This window comes from Sarcophilus harrisii, chromosome 1, assembly GCF_902635505.1.
Source record: "Sarcophilus harrisii chromosome 1, mSarHar1.11, whole genome shotgun sequence".
Lineage (NCBI taxonomy): Eukaryota > Metazoa > Chordata > Mammalia > Dasyuromorphia > Dasyuridae > Sarcophilus > Sarcophilus harrisii.
In genome coordinates, this window is record NC_045426.1 from 95,844,341 (window position 1) to 95,862,201 (window position 17,861).

The following is a 17,861-nucleotide window of genomic DNA, read 5'->3' on the forward strand; positions in this document are numbered from 1 at the left end:
ACATATTGAATATATCATCAAGATAAGAATCTAGTAAAATCTCCAAATTATATATACATTGATCCATTATATGTCTCTATATCATTTCTGTTTTTATAACTAGGAAAAGAGATAATATCGTCCAAACGAATTAGCTAGTCAGGCATTTTGATATATACATTCAAATACTGCTAAGAGGGAGACTGAAGATGGTGTATCATTTGAGTTTGGGACTTCTAGACATCAGTGAACTAAACTTAACAGGTGGCTACAATACATCTAATTGTTGTGCCACAATTCCCTTTTGATGTCCTGACTTAGTTTCCCTGTTGTCCTATTTACTCTGCCTCAAGTTATAATCTTTCCCTCTTAATGTTTGATGAGATAAAGGTCTACCTCAGTTGCTCTGCCCCAAAAACCCAGGCTATAATCATTCCCTCTTAAATTGTTGATGAGATAAAAATTTTATATCTTTAAGTTATAATCATTCCTTCTTGATGTTTGACAGGATAAAGGTTTATCCATTTCAGATGTCATTAGAATATCAGTAACCTTCCTTCATTGTGTCATCCTAGGGCCTCCTCCCCCAGTTAGGTTATCCCCATCCAGGTACCTCTCCCATTATGTCATTGTTCTTGTTATCTTATAAAAAAGCTTGCCCTCTGATACTTAAGGGCTGGACTCTTTGAGATGATAGTCTCTTAGTCTCTTCCAGCCCTGGGACCAAGATCCATTTGGTCCCCGTATATCTCTCCATTTAATAAACTATTAAATTGGTCTCTAATCTCTGTCTTGTTCAGTTTCTCTGGCATTACATAATAAACTGTAGAGAACAGAGAGCCTCTATGCTTTCAAAGGAAGTTAAAAGCAACCCATGTCAGAAAAACAAGTCAAAACTCACTAGGCAAAGACCCAATATTAAACTTATTTATTTGTTAAAAATTTTTAAAAATTATTAAAAATATTAGACTTAAAAAGGTCTTTTTTCAAAAGTGTATCAAAATAGATTATAAAAAATATTTTAACCTTTTTTGCCTTTTATATGAATTTGATGTTCATAAAAACATACACAAGCATATTTATATGAAAATATAGCAATGATAAGGTTGTTTGTTTATCTACAGGAAAGCAAAATTGTTCAACCATTCCTATTTGCCCTTTCTTTGCCCTTTTAGTGACTCATTTCCTTGATGAGTTTCCCAATAATCTTTTTTCTTCTCTAGGAAGTTGTATCAAATCAACTATCTGCAATACTTTTTTTTTTCTTTTAAACTGAGCTCCAAACAGTGATTTGGAAAAATATAAAAATATGTTTCTTCTCTGAGGGTGCTCTTCCTTCAATTACTTCTGTCCAGCTGTATGGCTAATAAATACATATTGGCAAAACTGTGAAAATCATTTTTAGAACCAAAGAAAAAAATTAAAACAAAAAAAGGTAAACAAATTTTCCCCAAAGGAAAGGCGTTAGGTTTCAACAAGTCCAAAGGGAGAAAAGAAATATGGAATTACTGTCTTGTGGTCTGTAGTCCAGAAGAGTTTTGGTAACATCTTCAGTCTTCATGTTCAATTTGCCCAAGCAGTCTCAGTCTAAAGTGCTGACCCCTTATAACAATAGTAACTAACATTTATATAGCACTTACTATCTGTCAGGCACTGTGCTTTATAATTATTATCTCATTTGATTGTCACAACAAGCCTGAGAGGGAAGTACTCCTCAGTTTCACCTGAAAATACTAAGGCAGTATTTGTTCAGGCCCACATAGTTAGTCAGTGATTGAGGCTATATTTGAATTCAGATCTTATTGATGCTAGATCCAGGGCTTAATTCAAGGTAACTCCTAGATTTCTCCTTTCCTTAGTGATTGCATCTTCTGCCTACATTTATCTTCTGGTTCCTTACTCCTTTTTACCACATCTATTTTTCCATGTCAATGTGTCTTTAATAGGTCTCACAAAAAAAAAAAAAAAAAAGTTATAAAATCAAAACAAAATTTGAGTTCTTTTTCATTTCTGTATCTTGAACTCACTGAAATGACTTTTAAATGTCACCTAGGATCTTGGCCAATCAATCACCATCTTATAGTATTTTTTTTCTTTCTGATTCATTCAAGGAATGTGTTCCCACATAAAAAAAAGGGGGGGGGGCGCAAATTCCCTGGCAAATTTTTTTAAGTTTTTCACTCCTTTGCTGTGATAAAGCATATCAATTTCTTTATGTAAAGAAGAAAAAAGAAAGAATGATACATACATGCTGGACCTGGCCAGTGAGTTCTGTTGCTGTTATTGTTGTCATTATTGTTCCCCTTTTATTTGACCCTATTTATTTGTTCCTAAAGAGGGCATACATATGCAAAATAGACATGAAAATTAGTCAGTGTATAGAAGTGATGAAAAGAAGATGGAAAAGGAGGAAGAAGAAAGAAAAAAGAAAGGAAGGAAAGAAGGAAGGAAAAAAGAAAGGAAGGCAGAGATTTTCCTTTTGAAAAACTTAAAAATAACTTAAACCTTTGCCCAGCTTTAAAGTATAGATGAAGCATAATAAGAGAATTGACTACAGTCAATGAAATCCAATTCAATGCTTTCATTACTCTTGTTGTGATATAGGAGCCACCTGCCAGTGGCTGCTGGAAGTCTAACTCAGACCTGTAAAATGGGTCTCTTCATATGAGAGGATGCTGATTATACAAGGAGACTGAGAAGCAGTTGCATTCTCTGACGTCTCTTCTCTTTCCTCTGGCCTCCAATTTATTTCATTCCCCATCCACTAGGAAAATCTGCATTAGTAAAATCTGCTGCTTTGCAACTCCTTGAAGTGTTATGATTCACAGCTGTGGAGGCTCTTGGAGAATTGACCTGCTCCTTCGCGTAGGCATTCTTAACAACTTCAGTCTGTTATGATACCCCATATATCTTCAGCATTTCCTTATTTCTTCCTGAAATCTATTCAAATTCAAAATAGCAACTTAATTACTATGTTATTAATATAAAATTGTTTGGTACATAAGACCAAGGTTTATTATTGCCACATAATTATTCTCATTTTAATTTTTAATTTATTCTCTATACTTGCTAGTTCATAAATGAGCATACTCAGGATCCAAAAAAGCAATGTTAACTCTAGAACACAAACCTAACTCCATTTAAAAATATGTAACATTTGAAATTTTCTTTCAAAGCTTGATATAAAAAAGTTAGCTCACAAAACTTTTTTCCCCCAATTGAGAGGAGAAGAAAAGAAAAAAAAATATATTGGGAAAAAGGAAGAATAACAACAATAGAATAATTTTCTACATGGGAAAATTTTTTCCTTTACATTTCATATCCCACAAATTGTTTCCCTTTAGGAAAAAAAAAAAAAAACTAGACAGTGCTAGTTTATATATAAAGTAAATGTAATTTTAGTGTCAATGGGAATTGAAGAAAATACAGTATACTTTATATTGTAAATTTATACTGATGAAATTGCACAGTTAATAACTAATAAAAACAAAGACTCTATGATTGTATGTTTAAAGCATAATCCTTGTTTTCTATAAAGAAAAAATCTCAACGGGCTAATTTATTTTTAAAAAGTATTATTAATCCCCACTCCTACTATCACTTTTTACAGATTGGAAAAACTGTATTTATCTCATTTATCATTTAAGGTCTTAAAATAGAGAGGCAAATTGACTTAGTATTGGGCTGAGCTAGGAAGATCTAGGATAAAAATCTGATCTCTGATACTATTACTTAACTAGTTGAGTTACACAAGGAGCCTCTCTAAGCTTTAATTTCCTCATTTGTAAAAAGATTTAAATATTTATTTTTTGGATTTGTTTTGAGTCTAAAAGTGAAATAGTATATAATCAATTCATGGCCACACATTTCATGTCCTTGGGCTATATGGAACAGATCCAGTCTCAGATCACTGAAATCATATGCTTTTAGTTCATTTTGCCCCATTCCAAAGTTCCCTTTATGACATTTCTAAATGATTTTGTATAACTCATGTATTAGTCTAACAATTAACTAGTATGGAAGCTATCAAAGTAACCATACATGTTGTATGCAGGAAAGTTTTTCATCCAACAAAAAATTCAGGAGGCTCATAAAAAATTCATAGTAGTCAATAGACAATTAATATAATTCAGCTCCATCATTGAGTTCTGCCTTTTCTCTAGGTCCTGTAGAGTTCTCCCCAATCTTATCATTACTCTATTGTTTGGCTTTGTCTCTGGCAAGAAATAAAGTTGAGTTTGCTAGAGAGGAATATTTTTTCACACAGGCCTCATGCTATTTGAGTAACTTAGTCTAATAGTGGATAACCAAATTTATACCTTTTGTCACCTAATGTACAAATTACACATTGCTTTTCTTTGTTTTTTAATTTCTTTTTACTTTATTTTCTCCAATTTTTGGTAAAAATAATTTTCAACATTCATTTTAAAAATTGAGCTTAAAATCCCACCCCCCCAACACTATCATTCAAAAATCAAGGAATTTGTTATAGGCAATACATCACATTGCTTTTCAAGATCCAATACACCAAATGGTATTTTTTTTTTCTCCCAGAAGCTGGCAAAGTTCAAGATGATGCTCTTCCTATAAGACTATTCATGAAATTTTATACTTAGGGTTGCTAACCAGGCCATTCCCCAAGACTTGAAATTCTAGGAACCTCCTTCTTCCCTCACCTAGAAATTTGGGTGTCTTTTCTATATGTGTCTCGCACAGCCTAGGTAATCTCTCCTCCTCAATTCAGGAGGATGGAGTTCAGAAAATCTGAAGGACCTGAACACCATTAAAGGAATTCCCTTCCTCTACTCAGGAACCTTGGTTCCAGAAATAGTTATTTTATGACATATAGGACTATAAGATCATATATGTGTATGTATAGATGTTTGTATATATAAACATACATATACACACATACATAATATAAATATATATACACATACACACACATATATATTAATACAAGAGACAGATTAGTGTGTAGATTTCACTCCTAGTAAATTCCTCTAAACTTATGCCTTGACTTGTTTCATTTAATAGTCTGTCTCAAATTGCCTCCTCCCCAAAAACAAATGCAAAAAGAATAGGGGTAGGAGTGGGAGCTCTGATCTTTCTAAGTATGGCAGAAAACACTTGGGGTTGTTAAGCTGTCACGGGCAATATCTTTGCTTGTGATCTAGAATCTAGAGTATCTCAGATAAATCATAGCAATATAATTTATGAACATTGAGTCTTAACCTATATAGGCTAGGATCAATTTTGAAGTCCACTTTGGATTGTGCTCCGTCTGTATTTGACCCATCGTTGGAGATCCAAGTCACAGGTTACACATGTAAATGATTTGCAACTTTTAAAGCACTATTGCTAAGATACACATGAACTATATAAATATTTAATAAATTCTTGTTTTCTTTCATCTTATGTTCTAGTCACTATATTTTATTATTGCTCCAACAGATTTGGTGCTTTCTCACCTTTGTTCCTTCTGTTTCCTCCTCCTGCAATTGTATACTGCCTTTTTCTCCTTGCCCCTTACTCTCTTTCCAGGCATTTTCATCTCTTCCTTGACATATGATATGATTTTGCATATACATATATATGATACTGTATTTTTCAAAGAAGAAATGAATAGTATGAAATGAATAGAATAGAAATGAAGTATATACATACATAGATATATACATGTAAATATAGGTAAATGTGCACATACATATGAAGATATGTTACATATATATTTATTTATACATGTATGCATGTGTGTGAATTATACACATTGTGTGTACATGTATATACCAAGCTATAATGTATATACATATATATTTACACATAATTCATATTCCTATATATGTACATGTTGCCTCCCTCTTAATAACTTAAAGACTCATAAAGGTCAGTAACTGTTTTATGTTTGTCTTTGTTACCTTAATGTCTAACACAGTATTCTGCTTGGCGCATATTATGTATTTATACCAGACACTGAGATCCTTTCTTGAACTAAACTCCCAAGCATTCCATCTCTAGTGCAGAGAGCACAACTCCACTGGGCTGGCCACACTATTTGAATGCTAAATACATGCTTGCCAAAAAGATAATGTTATAGAGAACTCTCGCAGGGCAAGTGCTCACAAGGTGGTCAGAAAAAGCAATACAAGGATGGTTTCGAGTTCTCTCTTAAGAAGTTTAGAATTGATTGTAGGACATGGAAGACACTGGCACAGGATCTTCCAGCACGGCATGCCTTCATCAAAGAAGGAGCAGTGCTTTGTGAACAAAGCAGAATTGAATTAGCTCAGAAAAAACACAAGATACACAAAGTTAGAGAATCCCCCCAAATGTTGATATGGACTATTTGTATCTGACTGTGGCTCATATTGTTCTGATTAGCCACAGTCAGACACATTGTAACTCAACTCTAACATAGTGTGACATTTTGGTCCTCTGAGAATAAAGGACAGCTCCTTTCTGATTGACTGATTTTCCCAACCCAAAAGTACCTCTTTAAATATCTATTTTTTTTTATTTTACATGAAATGTATATTTACAGTGAGATAGCACAATGAAAAGAGTGTAGGAAGATAAGTTCAAATCCAGCCTCAGATATATGACAGTTATGTGACCCCATTCAAATCTCTTACTCTCATGCTGCTTCAGTATTCTCAAAATGGAGAAAATGGTAGTATCTATTTTCCAGGATTACTGTGAAGATTTGAAATTATATTGGTAAAGTGCTTAGCATTTACTAAGTACGTTATGAATGTTTTCCTTACTATATTCGAGTCATTCTATTTTATCATTGCCCAAACAAGTTTGGTGCATGCTTATGCCTTCTATTTACTCTTCGTGGAATGCATGTTCTCTATCCTCCCTGCTCCTGCCTCTTCCTCAGTATCTCTTAGTTTCTCTGAAATATCCTCTAATATATCCCTCCACCCCGACAGAAGTAATCTCTCCTTTCTTAGAAGTATGTTATGCTCACATCATTCTAACTTGTTATATTGATTTGTGTCTATTTTTTTTCTCTGCTTCTACTCTTCGAGCTGTTTAATAGCAAGGATTAGATCTTCTTCATATCTGTCCAACTCAAGATCTCAGAAATAGGAAAACACTTGGCAATTAAGTGCTGAATGAATGAAATGAGTGAATTAAGAGTGTAGTGAAGTAGATAGAGTACTTGCCTTGAGTCAGGAAGACATCTTCTTGAGTTCAAGTCAGACATTTAGTAATTGTGCGACCCCGAGAAAGTCATTTAACCCTGCCTCAGATTATTTATCTGTAAAATGAGCTAGAATGAAAAGGAAATGGCTAACCATTCTATTATCTTTGCCAAGAAAACTCCAAATAAGGTCAGGAAGAGTTTGACATGACTGATAAACCACTAAACAATAACAAAGTAAATTTAGAATATCCCCAATGTTAACTCAGATATGATTTCAAATCCTAACCCCTCCTGAATTTATATGGTCACTCTGGTCAGAGTTCTCCAATGTGATCTCATGGAATGGAGATTATTGAAGGTTATACAGATAGACACAGGCTGAGGTAGCTCAAACCAAGCTGTTTAAACTGTGCAAGTTCTGAAGGTACTGTGTTTTCTGAACAAAGCAGTTAGCTTAAAACATTTTTTGATGACATATCCTTATCAGTTTTTTAAAAAAGCAAATTCCCCCTATATAAAAATATTTACTAACTTATAAAGTATAGTACACACTTGATACTCATAATATTGCATGTTGCAAAATGTCTATAAAATATGATAGGGTAAAGATAGAATGCTATTTAAAAATATGTTATTGATGGTACAAATTTTTTTGTCCTCAAAGATATTATTAGCAGATATTTTAATGAAAGCATGGTGATCAAATATTCTTTGCTATTTTCCAATATTTTGATTTACTACCTTGTATACACCAATTTGGATGCTTGGTTCCAAATTCTATTTATTTCAATATTTAATTTTAATGGCTATCATAGTTTGGGGGTTAGGGAAGAAAATTTTCAATAGATAGATCCAAATGGAAGAAGTATACCATTGGCTATGCTTACTATTTTAAATTCAACTCAAAGCAATAAACCTTTATTAAATGCCTACAATGTCATAAGCATTGTCCAAAATTCTGTGGCTACAAATGCGGGGTGTGGGGGGGAAGAGAGAAGAGAAGCCCTTCCCTCAAGAAGCTTTCAGTCTTGTACATGAAGACAAGAGAAAAAAAAGCTGAAAATGGAGTAAAGGGTACTATTGGTACATAGCCCAGAGGCATGTTATTCTGTGGAGAAAGCCAAGCCAAACTGCTGATGGAAAATGCAATAAATTAAATCATTATATTCACTTTTACATCCCATTTACCAATTATGCAAAGGTTTCTTCATTGAAATTTAGCTAGGCAATTTATTCTTTTTTTTTGATGAGTTATTATTGCAAAGTGATGTTATCATGCTTTTATATATTTGACAAGTGAAAACCCACTGAAATTCTTCATTCAAAACATTTTTGAATAAATTAGAACATATCTCCAAATTCTTAAAGTCTGGAAATATAAAGAACCATCTCATTTTCTACAACCCACAGAGCAGAGAATGAGTACACAGGAGAAAAAGAGTCAATAGTATAAAACACTGGATAGAAGGCAAGATGAATGGACACAAAAGCTGGTCTGATTTGGTATGTTCTGAAGCTGGAGCTGTGAAGTGATTAGTGTTTGCTTAGATACTAAAGATAATTCCAAGGTCTTCCACTTTTTAATGTATCCTGTACTATTGCCACTGATTTTTTTTCTTGCCACTGGGCTTTAATATCTCTGGAAGAGAGAGTAAGGTTGATGATTTTGCACAACTGTGCCCCACTTTAATCTATGGACAAGTCAAGTATCACCTGTGATGTCATTGGTCTTCTTTGAAGAAGAAGGCCAGATAACAATGATCATGGTAATGTACTTGAAGGAAATAGAGAATTAAGAAAGTAAAGAAGGATGCATTTTAGGGAAAAGATGATAAAATAATAAGTGAAATTCACATTGTGAAGCACCTGTATCTGCTCACCTGTGCTATTTCCTCTTTCCCACTCATGAATGAAAAGTGCAGAGAAAAAGGAAGAAAGCAGGGTAGATGTTACTTATCTGCTGCTGCACAGTGCTAGCCCACTAAATGGTACTTCAGTAGCCATAAGATAAGGAGTAGAAAAGAGATAGGTAGGTGATTACTTGTGCAGTTACTATCGATTCCTGAGTTAAAATTACATTATAATTTCCCTGAGTCCTTTACTCCTAAGGGACAAAGACAATGGAGGAAATCAGTGATGGGAGAGTGTTGGGTTGGAAAAAATGGAATTATAATATGTGAATTATAATATGTGATTAGGATTGTGGAATTGTATTGGAGGCAACTATATAATTGGCTTTCTTGGTAAGGATGGAGTATGATCTGTCTTTTCAATCTCTAGTTGATCACATGCTACATGAAATGAGATTAATCCCATATTTGAGGACTATTGGACCAATGGACTAGTTCAGTTAAGTTCAGAGAGGCTTTTCATCAGAAATTGGCTAATAAAAGATTAATTTTTTTGTTTGAACAAAATAGCTTATTATAATATATTCTTAATTGTAAAGAATTATGAGCTTCTTGGTAAAGAAAACTCCTACACTGTTGGAATCATGTCTTGAAATATTGAAATGAGCATATAATCTCAGTGTTTACAAAATAATACCTGACTAATTGTACAAGGACTAGAAATTGTATTCACTAGATTTCCCATGGTGTAGGATACTACCTTTGTTCAAAATGGCCATTTCAACTTCTTGCTATGTTAAGTGTTTTTATTTCCCTGTTAAGGGTATGGGGTAGTGTGTATGGGAGGGGAAGTAACTTGCCATCAGCAGAGATCATAGTAAAGGTATTCAAGTGGCTCATTTTACTGCAGGGGCCACCTCCTAGAGGTATAGTTTCAGCTTATGCCACTTGAAATGCAAGTCAAGCTAAGCAGGCTTTTGCTTCCCTCATATTTTTGTGGCTCAATCTGAGCACTCCTGTGAGAGCAGTTCTATCCTTTCTCCTCCAACTCTATTAGAATAGACTCCATTTAGTTCAGAAGTTTCATCAGGTATAGAAAATAGATATGGCAGTGCTGACTCTTTGTGTCACTAGTTGTCTTATCCCAATCTTATCTCCATCTTCTGTACCGGTCCCCCGATTTCTTAATTGTTGTATGGAGTATCAAGGTAAATAACAGTCTACTTTTTGTCCTTCAACAGTCTTAATTTAAATTATTTAAATTGTCATTTTGCCACTTATTTTACTGGATTTTACCATTCCATCTTTTTAAATTTATGAATTGTTTTCACTCTTTAATACATTACGCGATGCGCTGATATCATTTTGCAAGATTTTCTGATGAAAACCTAATGCTTTGTCTGCCATTATCACCTTGTCTCTGGGGTTACTGAGTAACTGCTTTATATATAGTAATTCCTTAACAAGCCTCAATAACTAAAATTGTTTGGATAAAACCTGATTCATAGCTGCCTTATACTACATTCTGCTTGGTAGCTAACAAGATTATAGTAAGGTGTCAGTGTAAAAGTAAGCATATAGAGAAATCCAGAATCAAAGAATTCAATTTAACCAGAAGCTAGAAATATAAAATGTATTTGGATATCATCCTCCCTTACTTCAAAGGGCAGTGTGGGCTCTAGAGGATAGAAATGGATTGTTTTGTTCAATTTGTTTTTCTACATTTTAGCAAGAGAGAGAGAAGCAGAGAGAAAAGGGAAGAGGAAAACAGACAAAGAAAGAAAAAGAGACAGAGACAGCAAAAAAAAAAAAAAAGAGACAAATTGTTGGGGGGATAGAAAGAGGGGAGGAAGGAAGAATGAGAAAGAAAAGAAGAGGGAGATGGGCCAAGAGAGAAACAGAGAGAGGGAAAGGAAGAGAAAGAAAGGGAGAAAAAGAAAGAAAGGGAAGAATGAAACAGAGAGAGGGAAAGGAAGAGAAAGAAAGGGAGAAAAAGAAAGAAAGGGAAGAGGGAAGACAGAAACAGAGAGAGACAGAGACAGGCAGAGAGGCAGAAACAATGACAGAGAGAGATAGATATACACAGAGAGAAACATCCACAGAGAAAGATAGAAAGAGGCAGAAAAGAAACAAGGACAGATATCAATAGACATCTTTAAAAACAGTCTCTAGGAGACAGAACAGAGATTGGAATTTCAACAAGACATAGATCCTACCCTAAAGGGTATTGATTTTACATGCAATGGCTTGGTACTTATTTGTATTTTTTCATAAATAGTGAGAAAAGAGATGGCCTCAAATTTAAAAGATCAAGGTTCAAACGATACTTATGACCCATAATCTGTGACCCTAGAAAAGTCACTTTAACTTCTCAGTTACTATACATAACCATCAATGATTTTTAATTGTAGAAAAATACTTGAACCCCATGATAGAGGAAATTTGCTAACCTGTGAGCTCTCTATAATAGTGAAATCAAAAATTCAATCCTTATTCTCCTAAATAGTAGTAGTAGTGGTGGTGGTAGTAGTAGTAGTAGTAGTACTAGCAGCTGTAGCAGCAGTTGGAGTAGGAGTAATAGAAGTAGCACTAGCAGTATTAGTAAGAGTAGTAATAGTAAGTCATTATCTTCATAGTGTCATTGTCATAGTAGTAATTTCACATTCTCTTTAAAGATACCAAAAGCTGCTACAAGTGATATAGTAAATATTGATTTCACTTTAAATATCAATATTATTTTTAAATACTTTATAAGTTATTTCTCAAGTTGACATTTGTCCTATTTTTGGGAAAATAAGCTCCTATAACTTAATTTGATTTCTTGATATATTTCTTTTGTCAGGAACACTAAAATTCAAAGTGACATTTTGAGTGAAGGTTTACTTTTAACCTTCACAACTGAATGAAATGAATAGCCTGTTACTTATATTGACCAATAACTGCAAATCCCAGACTTGGGTAAAATGTGTTTTATTGGCATTCTTTCGGAGATGATAAATTATCTCTGGTGATAAATGCTTCATATATGCTTCTTGATCAAGGTAATTCAGAGTACACTCTATAGAAGACATGTAGAAAGATATGCTATTCTATTATTTTGGAAGATTTATAATACCATATTTCAAATGGAATAAATATAAATTAATGTTGCAGTGATGTCATTCAATGTTGGTCTTTTGCAATAAATAATTACAAGTGATATATCTTTAAAGGTTTTACGTTTGTAGAGTTCCTGACATAATCTCATTTGAATCCCAATGACCTAACATTTTATAGATGAGAAAAAATGAACTCTAAGTAGTTAAATTATTTCCCTAAAGTCACACAAATAATCAGCAGCATTAACCATGTTGCCTACTTAACCATGTATCTAAGGACTTTGGGTTCAGAGCTCTTTGCACCTCAAAATGTAGAAGACTTCTGATATTCAGATGATTGACAAAATTGTCTACTTGGAAAATTATGGAAGACCAAGAAAGAAGCAAAAATGAGTTCTGAAAAGTTAAAGTAATTTTTTTTCATTCAACTAATATTTAAAAGCATATCTTGAATCCTGGTATATTTGAGTCAAATACCTTTGATGATCAATAAGCCATAATTCAATGGTAAACTGGATTATATTTTGTATTATGCCTACAGTTGCATAAGTGTAACAAAGTTTGCCTGCAACAAACATTTCTTTAAAAGAGTTTATCTACTACCTTTTCAGAGTGTACCCATGATGCCCATAACATATTTATTTCTTTTACTATCATAGAGATTATATGAAGTTAAGAAAGAAGACCATCAATTGTTGATTGTCTTTTGGATCTCTGAATCTGGAAAGACTTTGAGCATGGTCTTTGGAAAAGACTGTATTGTTCAAGGACTAACCTGACTAAACCCAAAGAGGGCCATCACTAGTATATTGTTCACTAAATGATCAAGTTATGATCCATGTCAACCCATTAAATGAAGAAAACCCCAGAATGGCACCGAGTCCTGTAACTTCTCTGTTTTTCCCCACAGTGACATTGGCAAAATGAAATTGAATTTGGCAGAAGGTGAGAATCTAATTTTTTAGATTCGATATAAATATTGATGTAAATTTTTCCTTCAAATGTGAGATTCTTGCCTAATAATCAATATGTCAATATGATAGTGAGAGAAATGGAATATATCAATATTGGCATCCTTCCTATAAATCAAATCAAACTTCTCCGTGGGGAAGAAATAAACTTGACAAAGTTGGCTTCATCCTGTACTCAAGGGCAAGAAGAAATATTTAACAGAGAAGTTTTATTCTCTTATCTTGCAGTGCTCCTAAGTAGTATAAACAAAAACAATAACATTATTAAGATCATTTCAGTTTGTGAAGCAATAAATGGCATAAGATGATAAGACGGGAACTACTACTACTATCATTATTAAGAACTCAAGCCATCATATGCATAAAATTTAACAAAGATTTCTTGAGTTGCTCTTCTAGGCCAGGCATTGTTCTTGGCTTTGATACTACAAAGGGAAAGACAAGATGAATTCCTACCTTCACAATGATTACATTCTACTGGATATAATGATATCCTCATCTTGTACAATGCAATCAGCCTTAATATTCACACTTCATCAGTACCCGTTGTCTCTTTGATAGAACAGTGGAGTCATGAATTTCTCAATTTCCATTTAAGAAAGAGAGATTCTATCTGCCAAAGGAAAGTAAGGAACTATATGAGCAAAACAACAAAGTACTTTCCACACAAATAAAATGAAATCTAAACAACTAGAAAAAATATCAAGTGCTCTTGGATAGATCTAGCGAATATAATAAAGATGACAATACAACCTAAACTAGTCTATTTATTTAGTGCCATATCAATCAAACTCCCAAGAAACTATTTTATAGACCTAGAAAAAATAACAACAAAATTCATCTGGAAGAATAAAAGGTAAAGAATTTCAAGGGAATTAATGAAAAAAAAAAAAAAAAACAACAACAAATGAAGGTGACCTAGCTGTACCAGATTTAAAACTATATTATAAACCAGTGGTCATCAAAACCATTTGTTATTGGCTAAGAAATAGAGTAGTTGATCAGCGGAATAGGTTAAATTCACAGGAAAAAATAGTCGAGGGCTATAGTAATCTAGTGTTTGACAAAACCAAAAACCATAACTTTGGGGATAAGAATTCACTATTTGACAAAAACTGCTGGGAAAACTGGAAACTACTATGGCAGAAACTAGGCATTGACTCACACATAACACCATATAGCAAGTTAAGGTCAAAATGGGTTCATGATCTAGACATAAAGATTGATATTACAAACAAATTAGAAGAACATAAGAAAGGTTACCTCTCAGATTTATGGAGTAGGAAAAAATTTGTGACTAAAGAAGAACTAGAGATCATTATTGATCACAAAATAGATAATTTTTATTATATTACATTAAAAAATTTTATTTGTAAACAAAACCAATGCAGACAAGATTAGAAGAGAAGCAATAAACTGGGAAAACATTTTTACATTCAAAGGTTCTGATAAAGGCATAAGAGATAATAATAATAAGAATAATTATAGCTAAGATTTATATAATTCTTTATATATCAGGTACTATGCTAAGAACTTTATAGATATTATCTTGTTTGATCCTCACACAAAATCAATCCTAGGAGGCAGATGTGCTATTATTATACCAATTTAACAAATGAGGAAACTTCTGCCAAATAACAGTTAAATTACTTGCCCTGAATCACACAGCTAGTACATATATGAGGATTTGAATTCAGCTTGTCTTGGCTCCAAACATCTTGCTCTATTATGCTATCTACCTGTGCAAGAAGGTGCTGAATAAATGTTTATTAATTGTTGATTATTTGGTACATCAGTAAAATTGGAATAAGAGAGAATGAGGACAATATTTTAAATTGTAGATCAGGAAATGAAAGATACAAAAGGCTTGTAGTATATATATCATGAAGCATCTTGCCTACATGAATTAATAACAATTAATTAAAATTGGCATTTATATAATACTTGAAGGTTTTTAGACTGCTTTATATCTTATTTCATTTGATCCTCATAATATTATCCCCATTTTTATAGATAAGGAACTACTGAGTCATAGAGAGATTAAATGTAATGTCCAGGATCATATTGCTAAGAAATATCTGTGCCAGGGTTTAAAATCAGGTCTTATGTAATTTTAATCTTATAATGTATTTAATGTGCATCCTAGCCCCCCAACATAACACACTACAGTAATAGTTATTGCACATGTTAGACTTAAAAGAAAACAAACAGATAATAATATATAATCATGGCAAACACTCCTTGCATTTTGGTAGAATATTGGCTTTATTTGATTCATTTTGTTATTTTCAAAATGCTCTGTAACCTAATCTTTTCACTTATTCAATGCTGGCCCTTTCCATAAATGGCATCAAATTTACCTTTGTGTAAATTTATTCATTGAGAAAGCATTTATTAAAAACATGTTCTGTGCAAGGTACTATATATTGGAGACACAAAAATTAAAATAAAAGAATACCCTATCTTCAGTGTATTTATAGTGTGTTGGGGAAGAGGTCAATATATACCTTGATAAGTAAAAGCAAAATAGACAGGGATAAGTATGAAAGATATTGTAAGGATATAATCAACAAATTTTGCAACCAATTTAACCTGGAGGAATGAGGACATTTTAGTGAAGGAAGTAAATGAGTAGAGGAAGACTATGAAGAGGAAAACTGAGTGACTAGAAACATTATGTCCTCACAAGAAATATGAGAATGATAAGCTTTATATGCAGTTCATAAAAGCTAATATCCAGCCTTTAACAGCATCTTTTCATTTATGAGTCAGAAGTATTTGACTTCAATGGTCTAATAATCAATTCTTTCACTGCAGATTCAGAATTAGTTTTTGTTTTCTATTTATCAGTTCCAGCCTAATTGGTGCCCATTGTACATTTTAAAAAATCTCTCCAGAGAGGGGGGAAAAACTGGTGGAGGAAATATTCAGAATAAATTTGAACTTTAATTGAGGTCCAGATGTCTTATTAGTAATTATTTCTTCAAGTCTAGAATGTCAGAAAGTTTTTTAAAATTTTACTACATAAAATCTCTAAGACATTTTTAATTTAGTCTGCACAGTTATGATAAAGTTGGCCTTGTTACAATGAATGACACTATATTAAGATGATTCTTATAGATAAATCATCCCAGATTTCTCTTGATTATATGTCTAACCTTTTTATAGAGTTCTATAACAATTTTATTTAAATATTTTTTAATTTTCCTAAATATTGAATTGGTGATTTTCTAAATCTTCAGGTGAAATAGAGAATGAAAAAATGATCTTTAATAAAAGTCTGAATTGCTATTGACTTGTATCTTTTACTTGGTTCCATTTCCCCCTTTGCAATTCAACCATTGGGGCATATAAAGTTTTCTAACTTCTAAAAGGAATTCTAACACAATAGAAAATATACTGGGAAAGGAGTTAAAGGACAACTAATAAACTCTCAACTTTGCACTTTAGCATTTATATTACCTTGAATAAATCATTAATCTCTATATATCTTTGTTTCCCCAAGGGTAGTAACACTGAGTTGGACATTTCACATGATCCAAGACTTCTAGCCACCTCTCTATATTCTTGATTTTTTTCTTACCATTAAAACACCAGTAAAATCCATTTGTGTTCTGTTCTATTCCTAGGACTTTGCTAATTAATTAATTGAATATTACATGTGTAAGTAGTATGGTTTAATGGATTGAACTTGGAAGTCAAAAGACCAGACTCTAATTCTTACTCTGCTCTTGCTATATAACATCTGGCGCATCACAACTTTTCTAAACTTAACCTAGACTATACGTTTATTGGTTAATTTTTTAAAAGAAGGCATGAAAAACCAACTAATTTTATGTCCTAAGTAGAAATATTAGGCTTCAGAGTAAGAAGCAGGAAACATGCCTGGGGAAAAAATTGTCCTCACATCAACTTTGCAATTCATTATATGAAAATTATGTTAAAATTAATAGACTAAATAAATAGAGAAAGAAAATATAAGTACTTCTGAGTAAGTGCATAGGTAATTTTTGTGAAATGTAAATCCATGCCTAATGTCTCTCATACTAATTTCCAATTATCCCCACAATTTTTGTCAAATAATGAGTCTTATCCCAAAGGTTAGTGTCTCTGGGTTTGCAAAACGCTAGATTACTATAGTCATTGACTATTTTTTCCTATGAATCTAATCTATTCCACTCAACAACTACTCTATTTCATAGCCACTATTAAATGATTTTGATGACCACTGCTTTATGATATAATTTTAGGTCTGGTATAGCTAGACCACCTTTATTTGCATTTTTGTCATTAATTCTCTTGAAATTCTTGAGTATTTATTTTGTATCCTGCAAATTTGCTAATGATGTGAATTGTTTCTTATAATCTTTTATTTGATTCCTATGCTTCTCTAAGTATACTCTCATATCATCTGCAAAGAGTGATAATTTGGTTTTCTCATTACCTATACTAATTCCTTTAATTTATTTTTCTTCTCTTATTGACAAAACTAACATTTCTAATGCAATATTGAATAGTAATGGTGATAGTGGGCAACCTTGTTTCACCCATGATCTTACTGGAAATGGTTCTAGTTTATTCCCATTACATATGATATTTACTGATAGTTTTAAATAGATGCTAACGATCATTTTAAGGAAAACTCCAATTATTCCTATACTCACTTGTTTTTTAATAGGAATGGGTGTTGGATTTTGTCAAATGATTTTTCAACATCTATTGAGATAATATGATTTTTGTAAGTCTGATTATTAATGTAGTCAAAAATGCTAATAGTTTTCCTAATGTTGAACCAGCCCCACATTCCTGG